At 33.5% G+C, this 15,988-nt stretch overlaps 1 non-coding gene across 1 annotated transcript; it reads left to right on the top strand.

Annotated features, from left to right (window-relative positions):
- The first annotated feature begins 14,419 nt into the window (after positions 1 to 14,419).
- On the top strand, positions 14,420 to 14,526 carry LOC121215095 (small nucleolar RNA R71). Its single transcript, XR_005910827.1, has one exon. It is a non-coding gene; the product is annotated as a small nucleolar RNA R71 (small nucleolar RNA).
- Positions 14,527 to 15,988: the final 1,462 nt, after the last annotated feature.

The raw sequence follows: 15,988 nt of genomic DNA, 5'->3' as shown, positions 1-15,988 counted from the left end.
TGGGTTAACTGGTTTATCACATTGCTTTGGAATTCTAGCATCTGATCCTTCATATTTTATTAAAATTTGGTCAATTGCTCTAGCATCTGTACTTGCATCTGCTCTATTCTCTCCAATCTTTGGTCCATGCCTCCTGACTTTGCTCGGGTACTATAACGGTGTTTGGCAGGTTGGTTGGTTTCCAAATTAACTGAAGAATGATTTTAATCGATTAGGCTCTTTTAGTAGATTTTAATACGTATGATGTCATGTAACGCGAATGCATGCAATGAATGCATAAAGAGATGTTGATTCTGATTCAATTCCATTTAGAAAACTTTATTAGAAAACAAATCTCTTTACATAAAGTGGATAATTATACGGCCTTGCCCTCATCGGCAAAGATATTCGATCCTCTTCTTCATTCAAGTGTTCAGATAAATCTCACGAACTCTTCAAAAAAAAAAACGTCTCTTCTATCTCCTGTTTGCTCGATCCGGGCCATAACTTGTTGCTCACTCATCCTCGTGATGCTCGTTGGCTTCTCTTTAAGAAGGTTCAGCAGCTCTCGAATAATCTTTGTCATCTTGAATCATTGGGCAATGGAGCCATAGTCGTCTAGTCCTCCATTAAATTATCATCCTTCTCTTATCACATGCTCTTGGACCATATTCGGACAACCATATTGTCATCCCCTTTATCAAGAAACTCATTTCCTTATGACAAGTTCTCTATTTAGCAACTGAATGTGAATCAACACCTCTTTTTTAAGATGCAAATGCAATGCAATCATAATAAAAACAACATAAAAAACAAGTTAGTACAAAGTAAAAGCAAATAAATAAAGTACCTACTCGGGTGACCTCTAGGGGTTTGGCATAGTTCTACCTAGGGCAAGTTCCTAAGGTTCATTATATGCGGTTTGGTTCTAAAGTAAAGGTACCCGAACCAGTAGATTCCTTGATCCTCACCCATTATAGGCTCATATAGATCAAGTTCAGTTCAGGGGGACACATTTTCCCTATGACTATACGGAGATGAAAATCTCACGAAGGCATAGGTACTGATGTATCCCGAAAGCGATCCACTATCCTATACGAAGGTGAAAACCTCACGAAGGAATAGTTTCTCACTCCCACTTCGAGGGTAAAATTATCCAGTACATGTAATGTACAATGCAAAATATTTTAAAGTACTTAAATCAATTAAGCATAAAGGCAAGAGGATTTTTAAAACGAATTTCATTTTTTCGACTATAAGACAAAAATTAATCAACTTTGTGACTCGAATCTCTTTTTTTTTTAAATGTTTGTTCCCCAGTGGAGTCGCCAAGCTGTCGAAACCATTTTTATTTTTAGAAAAAAACAAAAATTAGTTGTCGATGAAAATTTGGAGTTGCCACCAATCTTTTATTAAGGTGTGATTAGGTCACCTAAAAACGACTTTGATCTGCAAATTTTAGAAAAACGGGTTCGGGAGTCGGTTACGTATGAGGAAGGATTAGCACCCTCATAACGCCCAAAAATTGGTACCTAGTTAATTAATTAATGTCTTAATGTCGAAAATTTGAAAAATATAATCCTTAGCAAAAACTTAAAAACGTTACGTATTAAGGCCCTTATCATTTCAGAGAAAGAAAATGTCACACCCAATGTGTTATGGCACGACATTCTAATTTCCTCAAAAATTAATTAGGCTAGAATACTCGTGTAATAAAAATGTAAAAGAATATTCATTTATTCAAGATTTAAGAAATCGCGGCCCAATACGTTAGGGTACAATTCCTCCAAAATCCTAACCTTGGAAAATTTCCTTTATTATTTTTTAGAAAAAATCTTCATTTCGAGAAATCAATGCGTCACATCCAATACGTTAGGACACAACGTGTTGAATTCCCAATAATGAGTTCTTATTTTTTGATAAAGAGAAATGCTCAATTGTTAGATTTAACGAAGAAAATCGGAACCCAATACGTTAGGGCTCAATTTCCTTAAAAATCCTAAATACAAGCATTATCTGAATTTTGAAAAGTTTGAAATCGGGTAAAAAAATGTGTGATGCTACATTAAATATACAATGCAATAATAAATATTACAATGGCATAGAAATAATATGAATAAATGAATAAACAAAATCGATAACATGCAAAGTATCAAATAAAGAAAAATATGAAAACATAAATCAACAAAAAATAAAAAAATAAATAAAGAAAAGAGAGCTCGTAACATATGCATTGGAATTATGAGAAATAAAATACATGATTTACATATAAAATTTGAATTATAAAATTTATATAATGCATTTATGAAAAATAAATAAATATACATATGTAAAATTTTTAAATATATGTGTTAAAGATATAAATATGCATTTAAGCGTTTTCGAAAATATAAAAAATGCGCGTATGTACATGAAAATATAATAGAATATTCGAGAAAAAAATAAATATATATACATGTAAAATATATTAAAAATAATATCTACATTAAAAAATATATATGTATTTATAAATATGAAAAATATTAGTTAAAAAATAAATATGTACATGTATAAAAAATAAATATACATGTATATATATAGATTTAAAAAATAATAGTACTTACTTTATTAAAGTTAATTAATTTTCAGAAAAATATTAAAAGAGACTAAATTGAACTACAAATATAAAAATCTGGGGTAGATTCGCAAATAAATAAAACTCAAAGGATTAAATTGAACATGCGAATTACACAGAGGGGCTGGAAGGGAAATTTTCCCTTCTCCTTTAAAATGGCATCGTTCAAGTAGGGTTAAATTAAAACTGAAAATTAATAAAAGGGTGAATTTAAAAATATAAAAAAACTTAATTCTAAAATATTTAAAAGGCGGAGGGGCTAAAAGCGCAATTTTCCCCTCCGTATAAAACACGCGGATCCTAAGGTTGGGTCGGGCCGGATTCGGGTCAACCCGGGCCTTAAACGGCGCCGTTTTGGGAGGGCTATTTAAGCCAAAATTCGGTTAAAAAAATTCATTTCCCTTCAGTTTTAAAAAAATAAAAAAAACCTCAAAAACAGCTCTCCCCCTCCCTAGATGTCTGGCCTATGTCCGGTCATCAACCGCCGCGCCGACCTCCGATCTCTGGCGCTGGCACCGCCGTGTGCGGTGGCCGAAAAAGAGGAAAATCTCCGATTTGGCCCTCTTTTTCCTTCCAAGCCCAGATCTGGGTTTAAGATCTTCAAACAGTAAGAGGAAAAGCCTCAAAAGCCCAGGAAACCTTTCGGTTTCCGACCGTCTTTCTTCGGAGACGATTTCCTCGGCCGTTCACGGTGATTTGGGCTCAAAACCTAGGTTATTTCTCTCTTTCCTCTTATTTATTTTATTCGTATGTATATAAATGATAATAAATAAATAAGTATAACAGTAGAATATAAAAACTGCAAGTAACAACCTTTGGTTCGATTTTTGCTCTATGTATTGCGAAAGTAATTCTCTGTTTTATTTGATTTTCCAATCCTGGTCTTATTACAGTGTATTGGTGGCTTTTTTATAGCCGAAATAGGAATCAAATAATGAATCCGTTCGATTTGATTCTGCAAATATTTGATTTCCTTTCCTTTCTTATTGTTTGTTGCTTGATGTGCAGGTACGATCGGGTCTTGGCTGCGCGAAGAGTTAGGTGGCTGTGGCACAAAGGTTAGAAACCCTAGGGTTTCTAGTGTTCCTGGGTCACTGTAGTTTGGGCCGTTGTTTATCTTGGGCCTTACAGGCCCTTTTGTAATTTGGGCCTTTTACCCGGGCCAAAATCGGGTATTACACTAGGATTTCGCCTCAAGAAACTATTGAGGCTCCATTTGTTTCACTGAAAATGGCTTCCGGAAAATGATTTCTGGAAAATGACTTACTTTTCTGGAAAAGCTAATATTTTCTGGTGTTTGGATGAATCTGTGTAAAATATTTTCTTTTGTTTGGTAGGTTCTTTAAAAATTTTTCATAAAAGTCGTTTTCAATTAAACATACATTTGAGATTTTTTTTGTTTTTTCATTGTTTAATTGAGTTTATTTTATATCTATAATTTTATATTTTACATAATTTTTACATATATTAAAAATATTTTGTTAAATTTAGGGTCATTGCAACGATTGTTTTTTAGTTACATGACTACGAACTGAGTTTTTTTTTTTAATTTAAAAATGTGACTTTAACAAAATTGACAAAAAAATCAACAATGTCAGCAGTTGGACTTGATTTTCAAATCTGGAAAGTAGAGGGACTAAATTATTGAAAATAAAAGTACAGAAACTAAATTGCAAATTTGTGAAGAGTATATAGACTTAGGACATATTTTAACATTTATACTACAAAACATTTATTATTAGTATATTTATAATTGTAATGAATATTTAGCATTAAAATATTAATATTGATATTTTTAATAATATGTGAATAATATTATTTAAAATTATTATTTTTAAAATTTACTATTAAAATAAAATTTAAATATTAAATAATTTATTAAAAATAATAAATTATATTAATAATTTATTATATGACTAGATATAAATAATTAAATACGTATGTTTAATAATATTAAAAAAATATAATATTTTATATTAATATTTTAAATATTTTAAATATTTTTAAAAATAAAAATAAAATTTATTATCAGTATAATAATATTAAACTTGATTTAAGTTAATTTTTATATAGAAGTAAAATTATCTATTGATGAGCTCTTTTTCGGAAAATGACTTATGCTTTTTAAAAAAGTAAGTTATTTTACAAGGAAAAATGTTTATTTTCCGTTGACCAAGCTGTTTTCTGTGAAACAAACACAGGAAAATGCAAAAAACATTTTCCGTAAAACCTTTTGCAAGTAAACAAATGGACCCTAAGTCAATTCTAGACACTTAAACTTTCATGCATCCTAACTTTCCTAAGGAACTAAAAATTTTATGGTATGATTTGCATGCTTTGAAAATAAATTTATGTCATATTTCAGTTAACATAACAATTATTGAAATAATTGAACTTTATTCATACTAAAGTTTAGCATACTTAACAAAATTTCAAATTTTTGAACAAAATATAACCTAATCATAAATGAAAGAAAAAATTATTCGGAGTGGAAATAACTTCAATTTTTTCGGTCCCCCTTACTAAAGATGAACAATGTCCTTCTTGTTAAAAATGAATAGATACTATACACCAGGTAGGATTCTAGAAAAGAGGAGGTGAGTCAATTTGACTGCTTAAGTACCAAGCTCTCTCTAGATCCAATCCTAGGCATGTATATATATATTGCCACACTTTATACTTTGCACCTTGTTCATTTTTATTAATGATTTTCACCTCTTGTTTTGTTATGCAAAAAATAAAAATTCCTAATAAAACCTAATCCTATTAAATAACCTAAGAACGAAAATAAAATAACATCAAGATCCCCCCTTTTTATTTATTTGCATATCCCTCCAATTTTTACTCATCTTTTGCTCCATCGTCTTTGTTTTTGCATGAATCACTTCGCTCCCTCTTTGATAGTGGACTCCATGGTTCAAATATAAAATCTGGAAATTCAGGCACAAAAATAAACGGGTCATTGAATATTTTTGTAAAAGCGCTTCTCATTGAGCCCTCCTGTATTTTTGAATATCTCCAGTAAGCTTGTTGTTGCTATTGCAAATGTTGCATTATGTCCATCAATTTTGACAGCTTATCTCGAAGATCTGGGCGAGGCAATTGAGTCCTGAACATTAAAGTTATGATGTCAGGTTTGGTTACAGGTTCCATTAGTTCTGTCTTATCAAGGATTTCAGCTGACTGTATCGGTTCGATCTCTATAGGGTCTTCTTCTTTTTCTTCTTCTTCTTCTTCTTCTTCTTCTTCAGAATCCTCACTTTCTTCAACTCGTTGCTGTAGAATAGAGTCTTCGGCTATTCGGTAGAGGTCCCAATCTGTGATTGTGCCCTGGCTATAACCTGTCTTCGCTAGTGATGCCAAATAGTCTCTGCAACAAGTGTGAATTCCTTGCTTTGACACAGTCCACTTAGAACCTCGAACTGTAAGTTCCTCGAGAATTTCTTGTAGATTTTCAAACTCAATATTTCTCATCAAGGAAGAATATTCGTCGTCTTCGAAATCAGGTAATTCAAAGAATTCATTAATAGCATTTGAGGTTATTGGTACCTTGATTCCGCGAACAGAAACTTCTGTTAATTCACTTGAGGTCAAATTCGTGTAAAATTCATGAACTAACTCCTCATCTATACTAGGTTTTTTTCTCACAAAATAATTCCCAATTGAGAGCTTCAGTAATTTGTCGAATGAGTGCCATGAAATCGATATAGTTGCTTTCTTTCAGCGTAAAGCCTTTTTCTATGTGTATCTGTTGATTCTTGAAAATGCTGTCGTATCTTGCTTTGGCTTCTTCACTGTGGAATTTCTTTTGTGATTCGTCAATTTGAGTAGAGGCACGAGTTCTTTTGAGAGGCATGATTTAGTTGAACATAAGATAAAATAAATATTTTCTCAAAAATTAATTAGTATAAAATATTAATAATTCAATAATTTGAAAAATTAAATAATTAATAAAATTGAAATTTAAGAGAAAAATTTGTCTTGCCACCTTTTTATAGAAGTTAAGAACACAAAGAAAATAAATATAAAGCAAAAGTGGTCAGTTTAAGAATGGCTCTAGGGTGCCTTAAAGGTGTGGTACGATAGTCAAGGGTGTTGGTGCGAGTAGCAAGGCACGGTGTGAGTAGATATGCGGATAGCAGGGGGCACTATCAGGCGAACAGTAGGGCTGGTGCATTGGCGTGCACAAGTGGGTGCATGAGAGTAGGTCTAGCGCGAGTAGTAGAAGCGGTGTGAGCTATTGGTGTGTGCGTAGGTTGCTAACCGAATGGGGCTACTGCTAGGCGTGAGGGTGAGATGTGGAGCTAGGTGGTGTTGCGGCAGAGAGTTCGGCACAAGGTGATTCGGTACTTGGTGGGTTTCAGATGCTAGGATTGATGGAGGGATGAGTGAAAAAAAATGGAAAAGGTGAGTGAAATTTATAGTGAAGTGAGTAGGAGTTTAATTAGAATTCTTAGAACAAATTAATAATTAAGATATTCTAAGTTCTAATTCTACATAGAGTTAACAACAATTAATAATTAATATAATGCATATTAAATTATTATTTGCTATTAATTTGTTAAAATAAATACTTATTAAATAAATATGATCAAATTTAAACTAATCCTAATTCTATGCAAAGTTGATAATAATTAATATATATTATTATAGATATAATTATATATTAATGATTATTATCTTATTTATTAAATTAAATTAGAAACCTTTATTCTAGATTCCCTTTTGAAAATATTTACAAAAAGAGACATCTAATTTTTAGTATTTACAAAAAGAGCAACCAAAATTTGAAAATAATTCAATTAAGTACCTAAACTTAAAGAAATTTTGAAATTGAGTTGCAATTAAAACTTTGATCAAAATTAACCCTTTTATTTGAAAAACTAAAAATTTATTTTGCCATTTTGGGAATAATTTCTCCGAAGATTATGTTAAAATCAATTCCCACGAAAGATTGGAGGGGTTACAAGCGGTCACGCTTAAGTTCTAATCTCCTAGACTGAATTTATTTAAACATGTTAATCCCGAAAATATACTTTAAATCATTTATTTAAAAGGAAAAACAAGAAAACTTAAATATCTAATAAAATGAACGAGATTTGATCCCGTTTAATTTCATCCCTTAGTAATGGTTTAAACGGTGAGCATTAACTCGAAAATTACCTCCCTTACTTTGATGTTCGACAACTCCGTATGGATAAACATGGTGAATTGTAAATGGACCGAACCAATGTGATTTTAAATTACCTATTAAGAACCTTAATCTGGAATTGAATAACAAGACCTGCTAACTTACTTCGAATTCTTGAACTCGAATGTGCTTGTCATGCCATCTCTTAAGTCCTTCCTTGAGTGATTTTGTAACACCCCTTACCCGAGACCGTTTCTATAGTCGAGCATGAGGCGTTACTTGACTTAACTTAAAAGTTCGGGGCATAAAAATTTACTTTTAAAAGTTATTTCACTGTTCATAATAAGGTTGTCCACCTGCGCAGCAGTCACTAAATCAATTATAACTCGAGCTATGAAACTTGAAATTTAGTTCCATAAATTTTCCATAAAACTAGACTCATATATATTTTTACCATAATTGTTTTAGAATTTTTGGTTCAGCCAATTAGTACAGTTTATTAGTTAAAGTCTCCCCTATTTCACTGATCGACTGTCCTGACCTCTCGTAACTAAAATTCAATTATATCATTGTACAGACTTCATATAGTGTTCTCACTTATTTCTACAGAAAATAGACTCAATAAGGAATCTAGACATATAAATTACAACTCATAAATATATTTTTACAATTTTTAATGATTTTCCAAATTTAGAACAAGGGATTCCGAAAACCACTTTGACCTTGTCTAACTAAAATGAAAATATCTCATAATACATAATTCCTTTGTCTACACCGTTATTTTTCTATGAAAATAGACTCAATAAGATTTAATTCTATATCTCATCCACCCTCTAATTCATTTTATACTATCCTTGGCGATTTTTCAAAATGACGTCACTACTACTGTCTCAAAACTGATTCACTACCAATTTTTATTTTTTCATGATTTCTATGCATAATTTATCACCTAGACATTTATAACAACAAACACCTTCATACTTAGCCATTTTAATAACTATTCATCATCAAATATTTACATATCATCTTTTGGTCATATCTTAAGAATATACAATCGAAATGACCAAGTCCCTATACATGTCATAGCTCAAAACATTTATCGTCTTAAAATACCGAGTTGTGGTGGTTGATAGTGTGAATGCTCTTCGACGTCTTCAAGATCTCGACTATACTTGATAATACTATATGAAAGAAAAAGAAGTAAAGGAAATAAGCATAAAGCTTAGTAAGTTTACAAGTAAATAAATAACAACATTTATCATAAACAATTATATTCATAAATTTTTATTAAGCATTAAGATCTTTATTTTCTTCTTTACTTACTCTCTTACTCGTTTACTTACTTGCTTGCTTAACTTACTCCTTCGTTGCTAAAATTTCTTTTCTTAACTGATAGCTGAGATACTCTTAATCTTATTAACTCACCTTAACTTGACTATTAAGCTTTTACCTGAACTTTCATGTAACATCGTCTATTTATTAGCCTGTTGAATAACTTGGAATACTAAGGATACTCGGTCTCTTGTCTGAATATAACATGCCAAAGCTATGTCCCAGACATAGTCTTATATGGGATGTTTCTTGTACTGCCAATGTCATATCCCAGATATGGTCTTACATGAGAGTTCTCATATAGGTGCCCATGCCATGTCCCAAACATGGTCTTACGGGTGACATGAGAGTTCTCATATAACTAAGGACCTCTCATCTTGGTGCCAATGCCATGTCCCAGACATGGTCTTACATGGGACCTCTCATCTCGGTGCCAACGCCATGTCCCAGACATGGTCTTACATGGGACCTCTCATCACGGTGCCAACGACATGTCCCAGACATGGTCTTACATGGGACCTCTCATCTCGGTGCCAACGTCATGTCCCAGACATGGTCTTACATGGGACCTTTCATAATCTCAATAATGCCAATGCCATGTCGCTGACATGGTCTTACATGGGATCTCTTTACCCAAATGTCATGACATTTGTATCCAATACATCATGTTTCAACGGGGCCTTTTAACACTGATTCTCTGTCATCTCATACTTGAGTTAACATTAGATATTTTCATGGAAAAAATACATAATTGCTGAAAAATAACAGCATTAATAATAATTATCAAAATATTACATTTATTTACCGTAAACTTACCTCGATACAAAATATGATCAAATCTAGCACTTTAGTCCTTAACCTTTTTTCTTCCCCGGTCTAACTCCAAATTTTGTTCTTCTTGATCTATAATATAAAATTTAGATTATTTAATAATCACATTCATCAAAACAGTCCTTAACTCAAAATTTGACAAAATTACGTTTTTACCCCTAAACTTTTGCATATTTACACTTTTGTGCCAATGCTCAGAAATTAAACTTCATCCCTTATTCTTATGCTTTTGACATGATGAACATTTTTCCCTTCTATGGCAACATCAAATTCCCACTCTAACACTTACTTATGAACATTAGGTATTTTTACCGATTATGTGGTTTTACTCGTTTTCACTTAAAATCACTAAGGAAAAGTTATTTAACATAATTTCAAGCTTCATATTCTACCATAAAACATCAAAATAAACACATTTCACCTATGGGTATTTTTCCAAATATGAACCCTAGGTTAAATTATTGCTAGAACAAGCTAAATCAAGTTATCGGGACTCCAAAAACGTAAAGAACATTAAAAACGGGGCTAGAACTGACTTACAATCGAGCTTGGAAGCTTGAAAAGCCCTAACCATGGTTTCCCCTTGTGAAATTCGGCCATGGGGTTGAAGATGGACAAAAATTGGCTTTTAATTTTGTTTTAAATTCATTTTAATAACTAAATGACCAAAATGCCCTTAATGAAAAACTTTGGGAACATGCCTAAACATGTCTATTTTTGTCTACCAACTTAACCAATGGTCTAATTACCATATAAGGACCTCCAATTTAAAATTTCATAACAATTGGACACCTCTAACATGTAGAACTCAACTTTTGCACTTTTTACAATTTAGTCCTTGTGACTGAATTGAGTGCCCAAACATCGAAATTTTCGAATGAAATTTTCACGAAATCATTTTGTGAAATCGTAGACCATAAAAATATAATAAAATAAATTTTTTCCTCATCAAATTTATGGTCCCGAAACCACTGTTCCGACTAGGCCCAAAATCAGGATGTTACAAATTTGGCATTCTCGTATGAGAACATTCAGAATTCTTCTAACTCGTTGAGTTGGAGCATCCATTTCTCTTTACCAATCTTTAGATCCAAGTTGAGTTGTTGGAGAGCCCAGTAAGCTTTGTGCTGTAAATCCAAGGGTGGATGACGGGCTTTCCCAAAGGCCAACCTATAGGGTGACATCCCTTAAGGTGTCTTGTATGCTGTCCTGTAGGCCCGTGAAGCATCTTCCAATCTTTTGGACCAATCTCATCGGTTCAGGCAAACTACCTTCTCGAGTATACCTTTGATCTCTTTGTTTACCAGTTCAGCTTACTCATTCGTCTATAGATGGTAAGCTGTGGCAACCTTGTGCTTCACTCCATGTTTGTCGAGTAACCATTTCAACCATTTGTTCACAAAATGGGATCCTTCATTACTGATGATAGCTCTCAAGGTTCCAAACCTTGTGAACACATGTTTCTGCAAAAACTTCATCACAACCTTAGCATCATTCATCGGATATGCCTTTGCCTCAACCCACTTAGACACGTAGTCTACTGCTACCAATATGTACTCGTGACCAAAACATGGAGGTAAAGAATTGAGAAATTCAATACCCTAAACATCGAATAATTCTACCTCAGTGATGTTTGTTCGGGCATCTCATTTCTATTGGTGACATTCCAACCCTTTAACACCAATCACAAATCTTTACGTAAGTATATGCATCTTTGAATAGTGTTGGCCAAAAGAATCCGGCCTGCAATACTTTGGCCGCAGTACGTGTACCTCCGAAGTTTCCCCCACTTGGAGCTGAGTGGTAATGATATAGAATCTTATGTACTTCATTCTGCAACGCATCTCTTGATCATTTGATTTACACACTTTTTAAACAAGTATGGTTCTTCCTAGAAATAGTACTTCACATCGTGAAGAAACTTTTTCTTTTGATGATACGTCTTATCAATCAGCATCAAACCATAAGCTAAATAGTTAGTAATATTAGCAATCCAAGGGGTATTATGGACATGATTTACCTTCAGTATGTGTTCATCTAGAAATGTCTCCTGAATGGGTATAAGTGGAGAATTCCCTTCTTGTGGCTCCAATCTGGACAAGTGGTTTGCTACTTGGTTTTCTACTCTCTTTCGATCTTGAATTTCTAGATCAAAATCTTGAAGTAGAAGTACCCGTCAGATTAGTCTCAGCTTAGCATCTTAATTGCTGAATGGTCCGTATAGATAGTCATTTTGGTACCTACAAGATAAGATCAAAACTTGTCAAAAGGAAACACAATAGCAAGTAACTCTTTCTCTGTTATCGTATAATTTAGTTGAGCTCCTGTCAGAGTCCGACTTGCGTAGTAGATGGGAGGAAAAACTTTGTTCCTCATGATGGGGTTCAATCTTTGCTGATGTGTCACACCACGTCCTTCATGATGGGGTTCAGTCTTCGTTGTGCATCAATTGTCCTTTTTTCACCATCTTCTAGGATGATCTTGTACATGTATACAAACGGACTAATATCGCAAATATCGGCTATGGTCCATGCGATAGCCTTCTTTAATTGTTTCAATACTAAGATGAGTTTCTCTTATTGTTGAACGGTTAATTCTTCTGAAACAATCACAAGCAAAGTAGAAGTGTTACCTAAATAAACATATTTTAAATGTGAAGGAAGTACCTTCAATTCTAATTTAGGTGGCTCCTTGATTGACCCTTTTGGTTCGGTATAATCTCTATTCTTTAACTCTAAAGATTGAAAAAGGGATTGCAGATTGAATCCCCTTTGATTAGCTTCTATTAAAGCTAAGTATTCATCCTCCTCTTCATCACTTGGAGGGTCTGATGTCAAAATTTCTTCCAATGGGTCCACAACATAGTTGAGTTCCTTTTCCATGATTAATTCCCCTAAATCAGACATTGTATAACAATCATCAATTATGTTAAGAAATTGCATAGACTTAAAAACATTAAATGTTATCTGGTCCTGAACACACATAGTAAGTTTGCCCTTCTACATATCAATAAGGGTCTTTCCAGTTGCTAAGAAAGGCCTTCCTAGGATGAGTGGCACTTCTTTTTCTGCTTCAAAATCTAGAATAACAAAGTCAGTAGGAAAAATAAATTTTTCTACACGTACCAATACGTCAACGATTTTTCCTTCTGGATGTCCTAAGGATCGACCTGCTACTTGAAGTGTAACAGTAGTAAGTCTAACTTTACATATAAATCACATAGTGCCTTACCACAATATGTGGCTCCAATGTTGCAAGGAATGGTAAAACACCCAGGATCCTTCAACTTCAGGGGTAGTTTGTCTTGAAGATATGCATTACATTCCTTTATCAGGGCTACCGTCTCAAATTCTCCAAGTCTTCATTTTTTTGATAGGATATCCTTCAAGAACTTGACATAGTTCGGTATTTCTTCAAGTGCTTCAACGAACAGGATGTTGATAAGAAGTTGCTTGAGTACGTCTAGGAACTTCTTGAATTGAACTTCCTGCTTCTATTTTTGAAGTCTTTGAGGTAGGGTGGTAAAGGCTTCTTTACTAGAACTGGTTGATTTGTATTCTGTGGCAATTCTGCATCTAACGAAGTTGTTAGTTTATCAAAATTAGCTGGTTCAGAAGTTACCTTTTCAGATTTTACAGATTCAGGTTCTGGTGAAACTAGAATTTCAACATTCGATTGAACTTCCTCTGAGTCTTGAGCATCAGCTGGCTCCTTTTCAACTTCGAATGTGTTGGGCTCTAATGTCTTTCCTCTCCTCAATGTCAATGCTTTATAATGATCCTTCCCTAGATTCTCGTATCACTGGGTAAAGCACCTTGTGGTCGGTTTCTGAGTTCAATTGCAAGCTGGCCCATTTGGTTTTCTAAGTTTTTCAATGTAGTTGCTTGGCTTTGGACTTACGCATCATTCTTGGCTATGTATGCCTTCAACAAATTTTCTAACCCATTGGATGGTTCAACTTGAGGTTGTTTCTGAACTTGTTGGGTAAAAATAGGTGGCTGGGTTGGTCTAGGTTGGGCGTATGTGTTACTGGGTCCAACGCCTTAGTTACTTCAGGAGAAATTAGGGTGTTTTCGCCATGATGGGTTATAGGAATTGGGTTGTAGTCCTTGCTTTCCTCAGTTTTGGTTCTGGTTACACTTGTAATAAATGGATTCTCGGTTTGATGGACATTCTTTGAACAGATGTCCTTCCCCACAATAGACATAGGCTATATTTTCAAATTGATTTGGTGGCTGTGCTGCAAAACTATTAAACCCATTAGTCGTAAAATTTTGAAGCATTGAGGATATTGAAGATACCTTAGATGCGAGTGAAGTTGGAGTGTCTACTTCATGTATTCCAGCGACTCGTCTTCTTGGCACTGCTCGATTGGTTGGCCATTGATAATTGTTACTAGCAATCCTCTCGATGATTTTATAAGTCTCATTGTAAGACATAGAAAGGAGAGCACTGTTAGCAGAAGCATCCACTACCATCCTCGTTTGAGCATTGAGACCATTATAAAACGTCTCAAGTTGGATGCAATGTGGGTTCCGTGATGAGGGCACTTCTATAATAATTCTTTGTACATTTCCCATGCCTCGTACACGGACTCATCATCAATTTGTTGGAAAGCAGTGATCTCGTTCCTCAACTTTGCATTCTTTCTAGGCGGGAAATACTTCATGAGGAATCTTTCTGCTAACTCTTGTCATGTTGAAATTGAATTTGGTGGCAATGAATTCAACCAGGCTTGAGCTTTATCCCTTAGCAAATATGGGAACAACTTCAATCGTAGTGCATCTTTGGGTACTCCAGCTAACTTGAAAGAATGACTCACCTCCATGAATAGTCTTAAGTGCAGGTGAGGATCTCTGGTAGGCATTCCACTGAATTGGCCCACTGTCTAAAGCATCTGGAACATGACTGGCTTCAGCTCGAATTGTCATGCCTCAATGTCGGGTCTTCTAATACTAGGATTAAGATCATGAAACATTGGCACGACATATTTTCTTAGAGCTCTATCCCTATCATCAACAATAAGGATAGGATTTTGAGCAGGGTTTGCTCTGTTTCCTTGATTCAAATTTTCGAAGTTCATCTCTTTGGTTCTTCTCTGACTTGCTTGTCTTCTTCGTTGTCGAAATGTTCTTTCAATCTCAGGGTCTACTGAGAATAAATCGATGATTTGGTCAATACTCATAAACACCTGAAATAAACATAGAAAAATTAATTAATTTAAAAATTGAATAGAAAAATAAACACAAATGCAAAAATCAAAAATTCACAAATAACGACTTTTTAAAACAGTCCCCAACAACGGCACCAAAAACTTGGAACAACGAAAATGTGCAAGTGTACACAATCGTAACAAGTAATAAAGTGACAAGTAAATGTCGAGTTATCGTACCCACTAGGACTGTGAAAAGAATTATTTATGAATGCAATTAAAAACACTTCGGTGAAGAAAAATATTTTTATTTGAGGAGGTGATTAAAAACTAAGATATTAACTAAGTGAAATAAATAAAAATAAAATACAAAGTTCCAATGTACAATTTCAAAAGATGATTTTAATCAAGATGACATAATTGTGCTAGATTAATTACATTTCTTAACTTAGAATTATTAAACTCATGTTCATGTTGTTACGAATAAATTCAAAGCAACTCGGTAATTTGCTAACTTATGAACATACTTACCTACCAAAATCCATTTATCTCTTGACTATATCTCTATGTCAATTCAACCGATTAAACAAATTTTAATAAGCAAATGTGTTAATGCACATACATACTTATGAAATTAAAATAATCTCTAGTACATATCTCTATGCCAATTCAAACAATAAATTCAATCTCATAAGCACATAAAAGATTACGTGAGGTAACAATGTATTTCTACCTTGAAACAGTTTAATCACAATAATCTTGCAAGTTATGCAAGGCTAATGTATCGTTAGATATCGTTGCTAATTTAACCCTCAGCTACCTTAGATGATTAAACATGCACTGATTAAGTATCATGTCAATTAATTACAATTTCAATCCATTTAAATAATTAATTCATTAGTTACCTTACAATTGTAATGCAAGAATAACATATTCATGGTTTTACTTA

Source organism: Gossypium hirsutum, chromosome D02 (genome assembly GCF_007990345.1).
Source record: "Gossypium hirsutum isolate 1008001.06 chromosome D02, Gossypium_hirsutum_v2.1, whole genome shotgun sequence".
Classification (NCBI taxonomy): domain Eukaryota; kingdom Viridiplantae; phylum Streptophyta; class Magnoliopsida; order Malvales; family Malvaceae; genus Gossypium; species Gossypium hirsutum.
This window is presented reverse-complemented; position numbering and strand designations above follow the sequence as displayed.